The sequence below is a fragment of the Leucopleurus acutus genome (genome assembly GCF_964270905.1).
Source record: "Leucopleurus acutus genome assembly, chromosome: 10".
Classification (NCBI taxonomy): domain Eukaryota; kingdom Metazoa; phylum Chordata; class Mammalia; order Artiodactyla; family Delphinidae; genus Leucopleurus; species Leucopleurus acutus.
In genome coordinates, this window is record NC_139153.1 from 49,860,624 (window position 1) to 49,874,297 (window position 13,674).

At 42.4% G+C, this 13,674-nt stretch overlaps 1 protein-coding gene across 1 annotated transcript in view; it reads right to left on the bottom strand.

Moving 5' to 3' along the window:
• STAC (SH3 and cysteine rich domain) overlaps positions 1 to 13,674 on the bottom strand; it is a gene marked incomplete at both ends in the record, with an annotated part of 99,636 nt that overhangs the window by 39,644 nt on the left and 46,318 nt on the right.

The window sequence follows — 13,674 nt, forward strand, 5'->3', positions numbered from 1 at the left end:
CCTATTTATTCCTCCAGACAATCTCAACCTCCTCTGCCTCCATCACTCACTCAATTCAAGCTTGCAAGTCCCACTTTCTTTGCTCTTCATATGGATCACGTTTCTGCTCTTCTGTGGATCTTGCTGAGTAGTCCAAGTCCTGAAATTCTACCCATTTTTACCTGAATTCCCATCACACAGTCTGAACTATTGGGCAAACTCTCTGGAAAATGACCAATAAAGGGGGAACAGCGTGACCTGTGTGAAAGTGGGGCTGATGATGGTCTAAAGTGGGGGATAGAGGGCTCGATCAGACACCAGCCCCTGCCTGGGGGAAAAGGAAGAGGAGGTGGGGGGCAGTGAAACTACCCCTGCAGTGAGTCACTTAGTGTCCTGGGACACAGTGCCATAACAGGTGAGAAGAAAGAAAGCAGAGGAGGGAGGAGAGGCAGAGAGTCACCCTGGCCACCGTGTCCAAAATCTTGGCCTGCACCAAGGCCCAAGGCAGCAGCACTGGAGAGGCATCGGGAGGACAGACCAGAGGGCGGGATGTGGGAGCTTCAGGAAGACAGGAGTGGTGCTGGGCACCTCATTTGTTGTTTTACAAAGTGGCTGGATGGAGGCAAAGAGAGGATGCTAAAATGAGATGTCTTCTGTCTCCACTGAGTCCAGGACAGAGGATACAGGACAAGAGGTACCATCTTCTCTGACTTATGAAAAGGAGGCGGCAGGCTTCCAAGCAGGTCTTAAAAATGAGGCGCCAAAATGGATTTCACAGCCCTTAGGTGACCAAGCAAATCAAGCCTATTGGAAAAGTGGAAGGGAGGTGGGAGGCTGGAGGGAGCATTTCTTTGTAGAGTTGTTGAGACACTATCAGTTTTATCCCTAAAACTATGCTTCTCTACATAATGAGAAGAAGGAGGTGCTTTCTTCTCTTCTCAGTCTCCTCCTACTGAGAGGGATTTTGAGGAGATTTGGACACATGGCTGTGGCCACACCCATGGGAGCATGTAGGTGAGGGATACGGGTGACCAGTGGTCCTGCCAGCCTACCAAGGAGAAACAGCCATGTAGGCAAGGCCCACACCTTAAAAGCTTGTCAGCAAAATGATGTGTGAATACTTTCCATGGATCACGTGGAATGCTGCCCAAGAAGACCAGCTGGAAAGGCAACGAGCTTCCCTCAGTAGGAATTAATATGTCCATATGCTGTGACACATGAGGTCACAGGTCTCCCCTATATATCATAGCTGACCACAGACACAAAGCGAGGACAGCCCAACACACATAAAATCCACCCTCTTCTCCACCACTGCCTCCTCCAAACCATCACCACGCCTTGTCCGGACCAATTCCTGACTGAATTGCCTTATCCATTTTTGCCTTCCTCCACTGTGTGTAGAACCTCCTACTTAATGGTCTCTCAGTAGGTTTCCCTGCCTTTCTGATGTTATACAAAATGCTCACCATGGTGGCGAGACTTTGTATGATTTGGTGGGAGCCCATTTCTAACTTTGTCTCAGGCCGACCCCTCTTGTTCACCAGGGTCTAGCCACATGACCTTCTTCAAGTTCCTTAAATGCACAAGCTCTTGAATCCCTCAGGGTCTTTACACATGCTGCCCTGCGTGCCTGCAATGCTTGTCTGTAGCTCCTCACTTGTTTCACTGTCCTCATCCTTAGGGCTGCTTGTCATTTCTTCAATGAGGCCTTCTTGGGAACATTCCCCCTCCCCCCCCAAATTATCTTTTTTTCCTGTTAGTCTTTTCACAGCGCTCTGTTGTTATCTTTCACAGGATTTATCACAGTTGTTATTTATTTGAGAGTTCGTTTTTGTCTTTTCCTCTGGACTATGAACTCAATGAGGCTAAGGACTGAGTCTGTCCATTTGCCACTGTATACCCAGCTCTGGGTATGATGCCCAATAAATACGTATTAAAGAAATTAATGAACGAATTCTTTTGTAGTCAGTCACACACATACTGAAATCAGTGGTGACTGATTTAGATAATTAATTGAAGTTGATTTCATCGATGGTGTAGGAATGGCATTCAAGAGCTGAAAGAGGACTTGGAGATCATCTATGTGTATGATTTTATTTTATATTATTTTTTAACATCTTTATTGGAGTATAATTGCTTTACAATGGTGTATGTGTATGATTTTTATTTCACAGACGGAAGCCTGAGGGTCCAAGCAGTAGAATGACTTATCTCAGGTCAGAGGAGGTCCTGCTTAGTTTCACTCTTTCCCTGCTTGACCCAAACATTTCCTCCTTTTATTTGGCTTGTTTAACCTACATGGGGATGCAGTTGAGGATAATGAGATGATAAAATAGGGTCTATGAGAACCTGACAGTCAGCTGAGAAAAGCAACAGGAAAACTCTTGACTGGACAAAGCCCTAGAAACCCTTCAGGAGGTATTACCTGAAAACTTCCTTCACAAAGACATCATTTAACATGAAGTGTGTCCGCTGTTATAAATACAGAAAGTCAAAGTGACATATAAACACACCATAAATTCCTGGGTATGTGTGCTTGTTCATAAATACTAGTTGGAAAATCTCTTTTTCATTTTGAGAATAACCACTTAGCTGAAAAATTGCAATGTCTTCAAAAGACTGGACTTTGAAGGCAGTAACTTAATTTTTGTTTTCAAATAGAGAATGCTATTTGTGCCTTATGTGAGAATGTAAGTAAAAGCTTCCAAGAGGAAAGTTATTTCATTGTGTGCTGGACTCTGAAATAGAGCCATTATATATTAAGGTACATTTTCCTTCAGACCTGAACACCATAATTTCAGTTTTCCTTGCTTGTTCTAAAACACTCCACTGTATGAGTCAGACCACCTGCAATTATTTGGTTTCAGGTGTTCCAATTTCTACCATGGAATAACAAAAGTGATTGAAGAGGAAACCTTGTATTCTGTGGCTCAGAGACTAGTTCAAAGGAATAATTTACATCCCAGCAGTGGCATTAGTTTACTGTAGCAAGATATGGAGAAGCTATAATCTAACTTGTTTTATCACCACTGATCTCCATCACAAAGGCATCACTGAATGTGACCGTTATGCCTCAGTAGGGTGGGAAAAACATGATTTTAAATTTGAATCTGTCTCATGTGGGCTCTTTAAACTTAAGAAAACTACTAAAATTCTTGGAGCTACAGCTGTCTCATCATCAAATGGGAATAGTACTAACTACTCTCAGGGTTGCTAATAGTAATAGCATCATAATATATGCAAAGGGGATGGCATGGGTTTACACACTTGGAAAAATAAAGATATCACTGGATTTTGAGTAAATATGGTGGACTGGCAACATGAGTTTCCCACTTATTCATACCAAAACCCCACTAAAATTAGCAAGAATGAAAAAATGGTATAAACGCCCAAATAACAGAGTTACTGGGAGGAGTGGCAAGAGTAGAAGAAAGTTCAACATACATACATTTGGAAGATAGCAACTGAAGGTGTGGTAAGCAATTTAGCAGAAGAGAGGAAGACTGGATTTCCCAATAGCAACTTGGAAACTAGAAGGTCATGGAGCTTCAAAAACCGTGAAATTTCAAAATTCTGCAAGAAGAAAATTTCCAACCTAGAATTTTATACCCAGCCAAATTACCAACAAGTATGAAGGCAGAATAAACACATATTCAGATCATCAGGAATTAAAAATATTTAACTTTCCACACACGCTTTCTTAGAAAACTACTGAAGAATGTGCCTTAGAAAGATGAAGAAATAAATCAAGGAAGAAAAAAATATCAGACTCAGTGTGCAACACAAGAACAACATAGAGGAGAGGTAAGTGATATGCCCATATGACAACACAGTAATAGCCCTAGACAGGAGCCACAGATGAAGTGAGGCAGTAGACTTGGGAAAAAATGGAACTTAAACATTTACAGAGCTTTTTTAGATTTGGATATCATAATAGATATGGCATTAGACAGATATATGAGAGTATATAAAAAAAACAATTATAGGTGCATGAAAAGTCAAGGAAATGAAAAAGGCAATTTCCAGTATGAAGCAACATAAAACCTGTGTAAGGAAAGAAATGTAATCATGGTACAATACTAGAATCAGAAGTGAGCAATGGTCATAAGAGTGTATGAAGTGACTAGTTAACACAAAATTGTGATAAAACTACTTGGGAAGACGACAGAGCAAGGGAGCAGCAGACTGTGATGTGACTCTTGTGGGAAAAGTGAGAGTGAGGAAGAAGTGAATAAGCAGGGGTTGCTGGAGGGGTTAGAGCTGAATCCTCATCCTCTATAGCAGGAAGCCAAGACATGTTTGATTCATCAATAAATAGTAGTAGAAGCACAGGATTTAGAAATATTGACATGAATGCTAGAAGCAACAATTAAAAAAGATGAAAGTGGTTGACTTTCAGAAGCGAGTCTGGGTTATAGGATGAGACAGTTTCCACTGTAGTATTTTCAGTACCATCAGTACCACCTTTAAACTAGTCTCATGTACTACTCTGACAAAAAGCAAAGTTGTACTTGCAGGAAACCAGGTCAAGTTAGCCCCTTGGAATGATGTGGTCCTTGGAATATGGACATATAGGGAACACATGGGGCCAGATCTTCACAGAAACCATCAGTTCTTCCCTGGGATATGAACTTCTAGGATAAATCTAAGATATTTCTATGAGTTACAGTTGAAAATTGTTAAGAATGTGAGTTGTGATATTAAGATGGATTTTGGAATGGATCAGTGAAAACCAATACAACACTGATTAACTGTTGGGCACTGAGCCATTTTATGAGCCTGGTATCATTTACCACTATGGATAAGTGAGCTGTCCATAGAAAACCAAGTGTTGAAGCTCCAGTGAATGAAGAAGTTTATATATAGATGTTAGCAGAAAATATTGAAGGGGTTTTCTCAATGCAAATGGCTGAATCAACTACACTGGATGACAGGCTTTTTAAAAGAAATGATATCGATTACAGATATCTATAAAACAATTGGCCAGACTAATTTTGATAAGATTTTGCCATCGAGGCATTGCTTACCCCTTGGCTGAATTTCATATAGTATCAGAGTTAAAGATAAAACAATTGTTGCCCTTGAGATCACGTACCTAGAGGAACAATATGGAGAATGGGTAAAAATAAGAAAAAGAAATGTGTAAGAAAAGAAATGTAATCATAGTACGGTACTTAATCAGCGGTGAACAACAGTTAACATTGTTACTGATAATTAATTTGCTTCCAGATTGTACAACCATGGTATCAACTCCTACAATTTATTTGATAAAATTAATGTAAATTAGACAAGAAAGATACCTTACTATGATTTGGGGAAAAAAACTTTAAAAAATCTAGAAATAAATAATATATATGTTATATATATATGAATATCTAGAAATAGATTCATAAATATTTCTTGGATTACATAAAAAATATATAAATGATTCAAAGGTAAATATAGATGAGATAGTTCAAAGATGTTCCAGGCCCCTGTTCTTACCGGTTTAGCTACTGGACTCCCCTCAGCCTCTGGCAGTACAGGCCGTGGCTGGGAGAGGAGACTGCAAGGGATCAGGAGATTGCTTGCATCAAGAGTCTGCAAAGCCTCGGAGGGCCAGAAGCCAGGCTCACAGAAGGGCCTCAGAGCCACAGACGAGAGCAAAAGTGGAGGGTGTGTTTTCAGTGCCTGGGCAGACCAGAGGCATTTAAGGGCTAGGGACTATGAAAACAGTAGTAAAGATGGTAGAGTTAGTATTTTTAAACTAAAGGCCATAACAAAACCTCCGATGGGTGATAAAAACCGGCATTATAATGCAGCTAGCATTATTCATGGGCCATTTGCCTTTCAATGAACACTAACACAAGGAATGAAACAGAATTCCTTAGCATTCCCTCCCTGATGGGACCTCTGCTGACTCTCCTTGCTTCATTTTCAATGTGCTCCACCTTGAGCTACTCCTTGGTTTTACCAGATCATTTGTGGCTCCTGGCGAGGGTGGCCGGCTCCTGCCACTTGAGCGCTGCTCACATTGCCTCCTCTGCCTTTCTTGCTCAGGTGCTAAACAGCTTCCCATTTTCTTGAAGCCCTTTTAAGGATTTTCCAAAGCCTCCTGCACACACACTCTCCCTGCTTCCACCACCTCAGGACCCACACTCTCCTCTGTTCCCTTACTGTTCCCAGGTACCTTTCCCAAAAGGCCCTTGACTTGGAGTGATGGCTTATTCACCTCTAGAACCCCTGTGGCCAGGAAAGGGCTTGGCACAAAGAACATTACTGTCCGTGAGGAATGATCAGCCTACTCAGACCTGGGCCAGAGAAGTGCCCAGGCTGAGAGAATGCTGGGGTTCTGCCCCACTCATGCTGTGGAAGGAGTGAGGTTCCTTCTTGTGGCCCCTGGCTCCCGGAGGCGTGTGTGACTACCGGGTTCTAGTCACCTGCAGATCTTTACTCCCTGGGCTCCCAGCTGGTCAGTCTTGCTTTTCATGCCAATATTCCAATGTGACTGCATCCTGGTTTGTTGGGACCCAGAACTCTCCAAGCTCCCGGTTGACCCTACAATCCAGGCCAGAATACTGTTCCATCTGATGACTGCCTGACCTAGGAAGGGGCTGAAAGCCGATTCTGGGAATCACTCCTTCCACCTCTGCTACTGATTCCTCAAACCCTCCTCAAAGCAGATGCTGATAACTGTCTGGACCTGTCCTCATACTGTGGTGTACTAGAAAGAATTGGAGCTTCAGAATTCGAGCAATACAGCTTAAACTGGCCCCAAACTTCGGAAATCACTCAATAGTTAGAAAGTTTTCTGATAAAGGGGAAAAAAATGGGAACATTTTTCCCATCAGGGTTGAACTCTACTCATGAGAACTTGATTAAAAATAACCCATGCTATCTGTCCCCTACTATGAGTTCAACTGAACAAGATGGTTTGAAGACCCCTGGGCCATCTTTCCCTGACTATATTCCCCACTCCCTGCCACATTACATCTTTTCCAACTCCTTCCTAGCTTAAAAAAATTAATGGCATTCATTGTTTATAAATGCTTCTGTTGATCTTTCCTATTTCGGTTTCTGACTCCTAGTGGAAAAACTCTCCCTACTTCTCCCGCCCCTCACCCACACGGAGCTTCAAAAATAGCAACAGGAGTTGGGTTGGCTCAGGGCTTTGTGTTTGGAGTCCATAGCCTTTGCCCTCTGGGTCATTTCACGTCCTAACACCATGGCCAGCAAGCTTTCCTTCTGTTACATGTGTGTGGCTTGAAGTTTTGAGACATGTCTTCCTGAATGATCACTTTCTCATGACCATCTGGAATACCCCTGACCTCAGTAATAATCTCTGCTGCTCTCTGTCTTCTCCTCTTTTCTGAGGTCTGCAGTTTTCACAGTCTCATTTGCTTTCTTCAGAATTGTTCTTCTAGCTTAGGGCTCAAGAACTTGTACTTATCCTCAGCTCTCCTAAGAATGGATTGGCCAATCTATGCTATACCCTGTCTCTCCATCTCCAAAGTGCTTCCCGAGGAATTTGGCATGCTATTAATCTCAACCTTTCATACGTACAGATAGCTTTAATCGTACTGAACAATTTTTGAGTTTTTAATACACAAAGAACATTCACTTGTATCAATGTATTTAATTATCAGTAAATTCCATGAAGTAGGTATTGTTATTTTCAATCTCATTTGAAAGACACTGGGATTAAAAGATGCTCAACATCGCTAATTATTAGAGAAATGCAAATCAAAACTACAATGAGGTATCACCTCACACTGATCAGAATGGCTATCATGAAAAACTCTACAAATAATAAATGCTGGAGAGGATGTGGAGAAAAAGTAACCTTCCCACACTGTTGGTGGGAATGTAAATTGGTAACAGCCGCTATGGAGAACAGTATGAAGGTTCCTTAAAAAACTAAAAATTGAGCTACCATATGATCCTGCAATCCCATTCCTGGGCACATATACAGAGAAAAACATAATTGGAAAAGACACATGTACCCCTATGTTCATAGCAGCACTATTTACAATAGTCAAGACATGGAAGTAAAACCAAAGTGTCCATCGACAGATGAATGGATAAAGAAGATGTGATATATATATATATATATATACACACACACACACACACACACACACACACACATATACAATGGAATATTACTCAGCCATAAAAAAGAATGAAATAATGCCACTTGCAGTAACATGGATGGACCTAGAGATGATCAGACTCAGTGAAGGAAGCCAGACAAAGACAAATATCATATGATTATCACATATATGTGGAATCTAAAAAAATGATACAAATGAACTTATTTACAAAACAGAAATAGACTCACAGACATAGAAAGCAAATTTGTGGTTACCAAAGGGGAGCCAGCGGAGGAATAAATTAGGAATTTGGGATTAAAATATATACATCACTATATATAAACTAGACAACCAACAAGGACCTACTGTATAGAACAGAGAACTATACTCAATAACTTGTAATAACCTATAATGGAAAAGCATGGAAAAAAGAATATATTTATATATATGTATAACTGAATCACTTTGCTATATACCTGAAACTAACACAACACTGTAAACAAACTGTATTTTAATAAAAATTTAAAAAAAAGAAATTGGGATTGAGAGAAGGTAAATCAATTGTCCAAGGTCACTCCATCTACTAAGTGCAGAGCCAGAATGCAAACACCCACCCCAACCTCTCTGCCCCATTCTGCCTCTCTCCTGGCTCTCTCTTGCAGTTCTGTATTTTGAATTTGTTTGCAATGATCCACTTGTAGATGCTCACTAGTGCCACTTATGATGACTGTCAGGGCAGTGAACGAAGTTCCACTTCTACAAATCTGATGGGACAAAGCCCTTACTTCTTTGCCTTTGTCAGCTACTGGAGATTTTAGAATAAGCATCAAGCTAGGGAGCTGAGTATAATTCTTTGGGCAATCAGGTTGAGGAAGCATTCCTGAGAAAAGCAGTAATTCGATGTCAGTTTGCTTTCAGAAGAGGGTTGGCAGCAGTGTCAAGGGGATGAGGCGGTAGAGATCGATAAAAGAACATAGTTTAGGAAGTTCTTGAAACAGTTCACATGAGATGTGCTGAAGCCTGGCCTGAGGCAGGAACAGTGGGAACACGGGAGGGAGTTGGCCATGGAGAAGTCACAGAAGTAGAACTGACAGAGTGTGCTGCTCATGGGTGGGGTTTCTAGAGAGAGGGGCTGGGAGAAGTCAAAGATAGCCTTGAGGTTCTGGCCAGGTAGATGGGAGCACGCAGGTGCCATGTGCTCCAGTAGGAGAGGCCAGCAGTAAAGCGGCAGGTTTTATGGGGGAAGGAGATGATTTGCTTCACTGTGGGAAGATGTAGGCATTTCAGCATCCACAAGGCATCTGAGAAGCAGAGTTCCGGTAGCTAAAGTGAGAGACCAGAGCTTGGGAAAGACGCCGGCCAGCACCAGTACATGCCCCCTGGGACAGCAGGACAGGAAGACAGGGACAAGCAAAGAGCCCTGAACCTTACTGCTAAGTGGGCACCACTGCTTTTGGGCACTGTCTCATTGAATCTTTATGCCACATCTATCAGAGAGATATTTTTATTTCTATTTTTAGAACGAGAAAATCGATGCTCAGAAAATGTTCCTGGAAATCTCCTTCTCAAAGAGGGCTATCAGGCTGATCTCACGTGAAGTGATACAGTCCTTCCGGGTCAGAGTCAAGCTGGCTCACTGTCCCACCTCGGTTATAGTAAGTCATTCTTGTGACTTCTCTTTATGGCATTACAGTGCTTGGATCTTAGACTTTAAGGGATCAGAATGAAGCAGATGTAAACTCTTGAAGCCGTGTTCTTGCCGTGTCAATGGAAACACACATGTCCCCGATTGGAGGTATAAAGTGTGTGTGTGGTGAGCACACGTGCTGGCAGGAATCTGCGTGTGCACTCCTGTGCTTGCTTGTTGCTCATGTTGTTGGGACGAGGAGTGTGGGGCAGCTAAAGGCTTATGGATCTTTCCAGATAAGCTTAGGATGTGATAGAATAGTCTATGCTGTGTTTTTCTGGTTCAGCAACCAGACAATGTTCGATCAACTACAAAGAAAATGCATTAGTATTTCTCTTCCCCTCATCTTCTGTCCTTAATAGCTGGGTCACAGTATATAGGTGTCTCCCTTACACACACACACACACACACACACACACACACACACACACACACACACACCTGCCAGATGCTTTGAGCCCCAGACACACACAAAGGGCTGTCCTATTTTTTTTTTTTTTTTTTACTACTGGCCCAGTTCTGTCATTTATGTGATATCCCTGGGGCTGCACAAGCAAAGGGACCTTTCTAAAGTAGGTCAGTGGAGTGTTCTCTGCCCTGGCAGCTGAATGCAGGCACAAGATACGCATCTTCCAACAGGTCTCTGCCTCCCCTGTTTTTAACAGGAGATGGCCTATTCCAGGAGATCCCTAGCTTCCAAACATGGAATTAATCATGGGTCCTTTCTACATTTGTCTGCCATGGCTTGGTCTTAACCTCAAGCAGGAAGGCATAAATCAGCAACATCACAGTCAGGAAAATGTTTTGCAGTCACAAGTTTAGAAAAGGCTTAAAGTGTATCCAGAATTCACTGCCTACTTTCTGTCCACCCAATTCCACCTTGATAGATTTCTCCTCCTTTCCTTCTGTCCTAGGTGGCTTTTTAATTTCTCGGTAGGTGGGACAAGGAGGAAATATATGAAGCACAGAGGGTTTCAGAAGAACATGGAAATATATATATTCAGACTCTATTGGCTATGATATTACTAAATAGCATCTAGTTGGTGACCTAGACCTTCGGAGAATGACTAAAAATGTAACAAAAGACTGCCCTGAATTATCATTCTCCCCTGTCTGGCCAGTTATTTATGCAGTCGAAATACTCTCCTGTATTGACATTTCTTTCCACTAAGGTATGATTTTAAAAGCCTCCTGAAATACAGTTCTCTTCTTTGGGGCACGAATAACATCATTTCTCTGGAAATCATGTCTATGATGTGATTCAAGAAATCACCCAAACACCTGCAAACATCATGATGGAAAATAACTTAAGAGGGACAGTCTCTTCCCTTTGGCTACCTTTTTTTCCCCACAATTTTCCCCTCAAATTTGGCCATTTAAGACTTTGGTCAGTTACTAGTAAAATAAACAGTTCATAGGAATGAAGTCCCTCATTTTCTTTCGTACACTGATAGGATAGCAGCAGTGTTTGACAAGCTGAGAAATTTTTATTTTATTTTATTTATTTATTTTTTATTTTTTATTTTTTGCGGTACGCGAGCCTCTCACTGCTGTGGCCTCTCTCGCTGTGGAGCACAGGCGCCGGATGCGCAGGCCCAGCAGCCACGGCTCACGGGCCCAGCAGCCCCGCGGCACGTGGGATCCTCCCGGACCGGGGCAAGAACCCGCGTCCCCTGCATCGGCAGGCGGACTCTCAACCACTGCGCCACCAGGGAAGCCCTTTATTTTATTTTTTATGCATATAAAGATTCTCTCGTCACCACCTGGTCCCCTTCTTATTCTCAGTAATCGTGACATGTTTAAGGACAGGGTGGGAGGCAGTGCCCATGTCTTCCTAATGTCAGCAGATGTGTACCTTAAGAAAAACAACTTTAGGAACAGATGTGGAAGTATGGCTATCACTGAGATGAACCAGCCTCTAACAGTTCCTTTGGGTGCCCGACTTCCCTAACTAGTCCCCCAAACAGGACTCAGATATTCTCCCATCAGTGATGCGGCTTTGGAACATCCCAGTCTGATGCCCTGGACGGGGGTGTGGGATGGGATGGCCTTGGAAGGCCAGTGAGAGCATCACGAGGCCTGTTAAACCCACCCTCCCCAGTGGACACCACAGCATCTGCATGGAAGGAGGCCCAGCAGGTCTTCATTTGCAAGAGTCAGGGGCTCCTCCTCACTTCTTCCAGTTTCTAGATAATTCTGGTCTCTTCTCCTTTGGTACCTCTCAGTCTCCTCACTTGAATTTATGAAGGTATTAGACATCAGCACCGGGCCGGTACACAGTTGGTATTCAGTGTTTGATGGATCCATGGCTGTTGAGATTACCTGCAGTTCTACCTTCTTTTTTTTTTTTTTTTGCGGTATGCGGGCCTCTCACTGTTGTGGCCTCTCACGTTGCGGAGCACAGGCTCCGGACGCGCAGGCTCAGCGGCCATGGCTCACGGGCCCAGCCGCTCCACGGCATGTAGGATCTTCCCAGACCGGGGCACGAACCCGTGTCCCCTGCATCGGCAGGCGGACTCTCAACCACTGCGCCACCAGGGAAGCCCCAGTTCTACCTTCTTAATTGTGAATATTTTTCTGTGTATAATAAAAATAATCATAACTGTAATTCTCATAATAGTTATCAATGGCTGAGCAATCATTTATCTATTTATTCATTCAACAGGTTCATACTGAACACCTGTTACAGGATGGGTGCCAGACTTAGCGCTGAGGATGCTACAGCGAACACAACACACCACAGCCACTGCCCTCAGGAGTTTACACCATCAGATTTGCCATTCACCTCGTCTGCGTGACTGCATTAATCACCTGTCTCCTTTGCTCCTTTCACAGTGTTGTAAGGGAACATGCATTTTAAAGAATTATATTATACTAAACAGAAGACAATTATAGACAGCATCTGCTTTTGGTTGACAATAAAATACAAGAGAATCAGATACTACAATAAAGGAGTCAAAATAAGGAATAGGGACTTCCCTGGTGGTCCAGTGGTTAAGACTCCACACTTCCATTGAAGGGGGTGAGGGTTTGATCCCTGGTTGGGGAACTAAGATCCCACATGCCGAGTGGTTCAGGGGGCCAAAAAAAAAAGAAGGAATAAAAAACCTAGAAGAATGCATGGGGAATACAGGACAGCAAAAAAATAAAATTTCACAATCAAAATCCTTATTAGAAGAAGTGAAGGTCAGAACTGATAGTACAGATGATTTAATTACTATCATAAAGCAGCAGTTCTCAGATCTTTGGATTTCATGAACTAAAGTAAAAGGCGAGAGTGTGCAACTGACTTCAGTGAGAGCAGAGTGGACAGGGGACGAAGCCGCAGAACACGCTGAGGGACATTAAGTGGAAACCGCGGGAATTCCCGGATTGGACTCTGCTCACCATTCTGCCCCAATCTGCAAGAGATGCATTAGCCAAGCAAGGGGGCCCATGGCAATGTCCTTCCTTATGCCTTTGGTACCATATCCTCTTGAAAAATATTACTGGAAATATACAGGACAACTGAGAAACAAAAATAAGAGCTGAAGAATGGAGATGTTACATAAGAATAGAGCTGGTGGTAAATACTAAAATCAGTTACAACGGGAAATGTCTAAATCAATGTATAAATCTTGTTATAAAAGGTATGTATACCTTAAGATTTATTCTCAAATGTCTGAATTGCAAAACATTGGAAGAGCAATAAAAATATGGATTGACAAGAGTGCCGTACTTAATTCGCAAAAACAAGAAGTGGAAATACTATTGCTGGCACGATGGGAGTTGGGATTAAAAGTTGGATAAGCTTATCTGCAATAATAGAGGAATAAAACTACCATATTTATTTTACTATTTAATAACTTGAAAAATGTGGAATAAAGAGTGCTTTTTGAAAACCTCAGAGGTAATTGTTAGGAGAAGAATATATTACATATCTTTCAAACTGTGGAG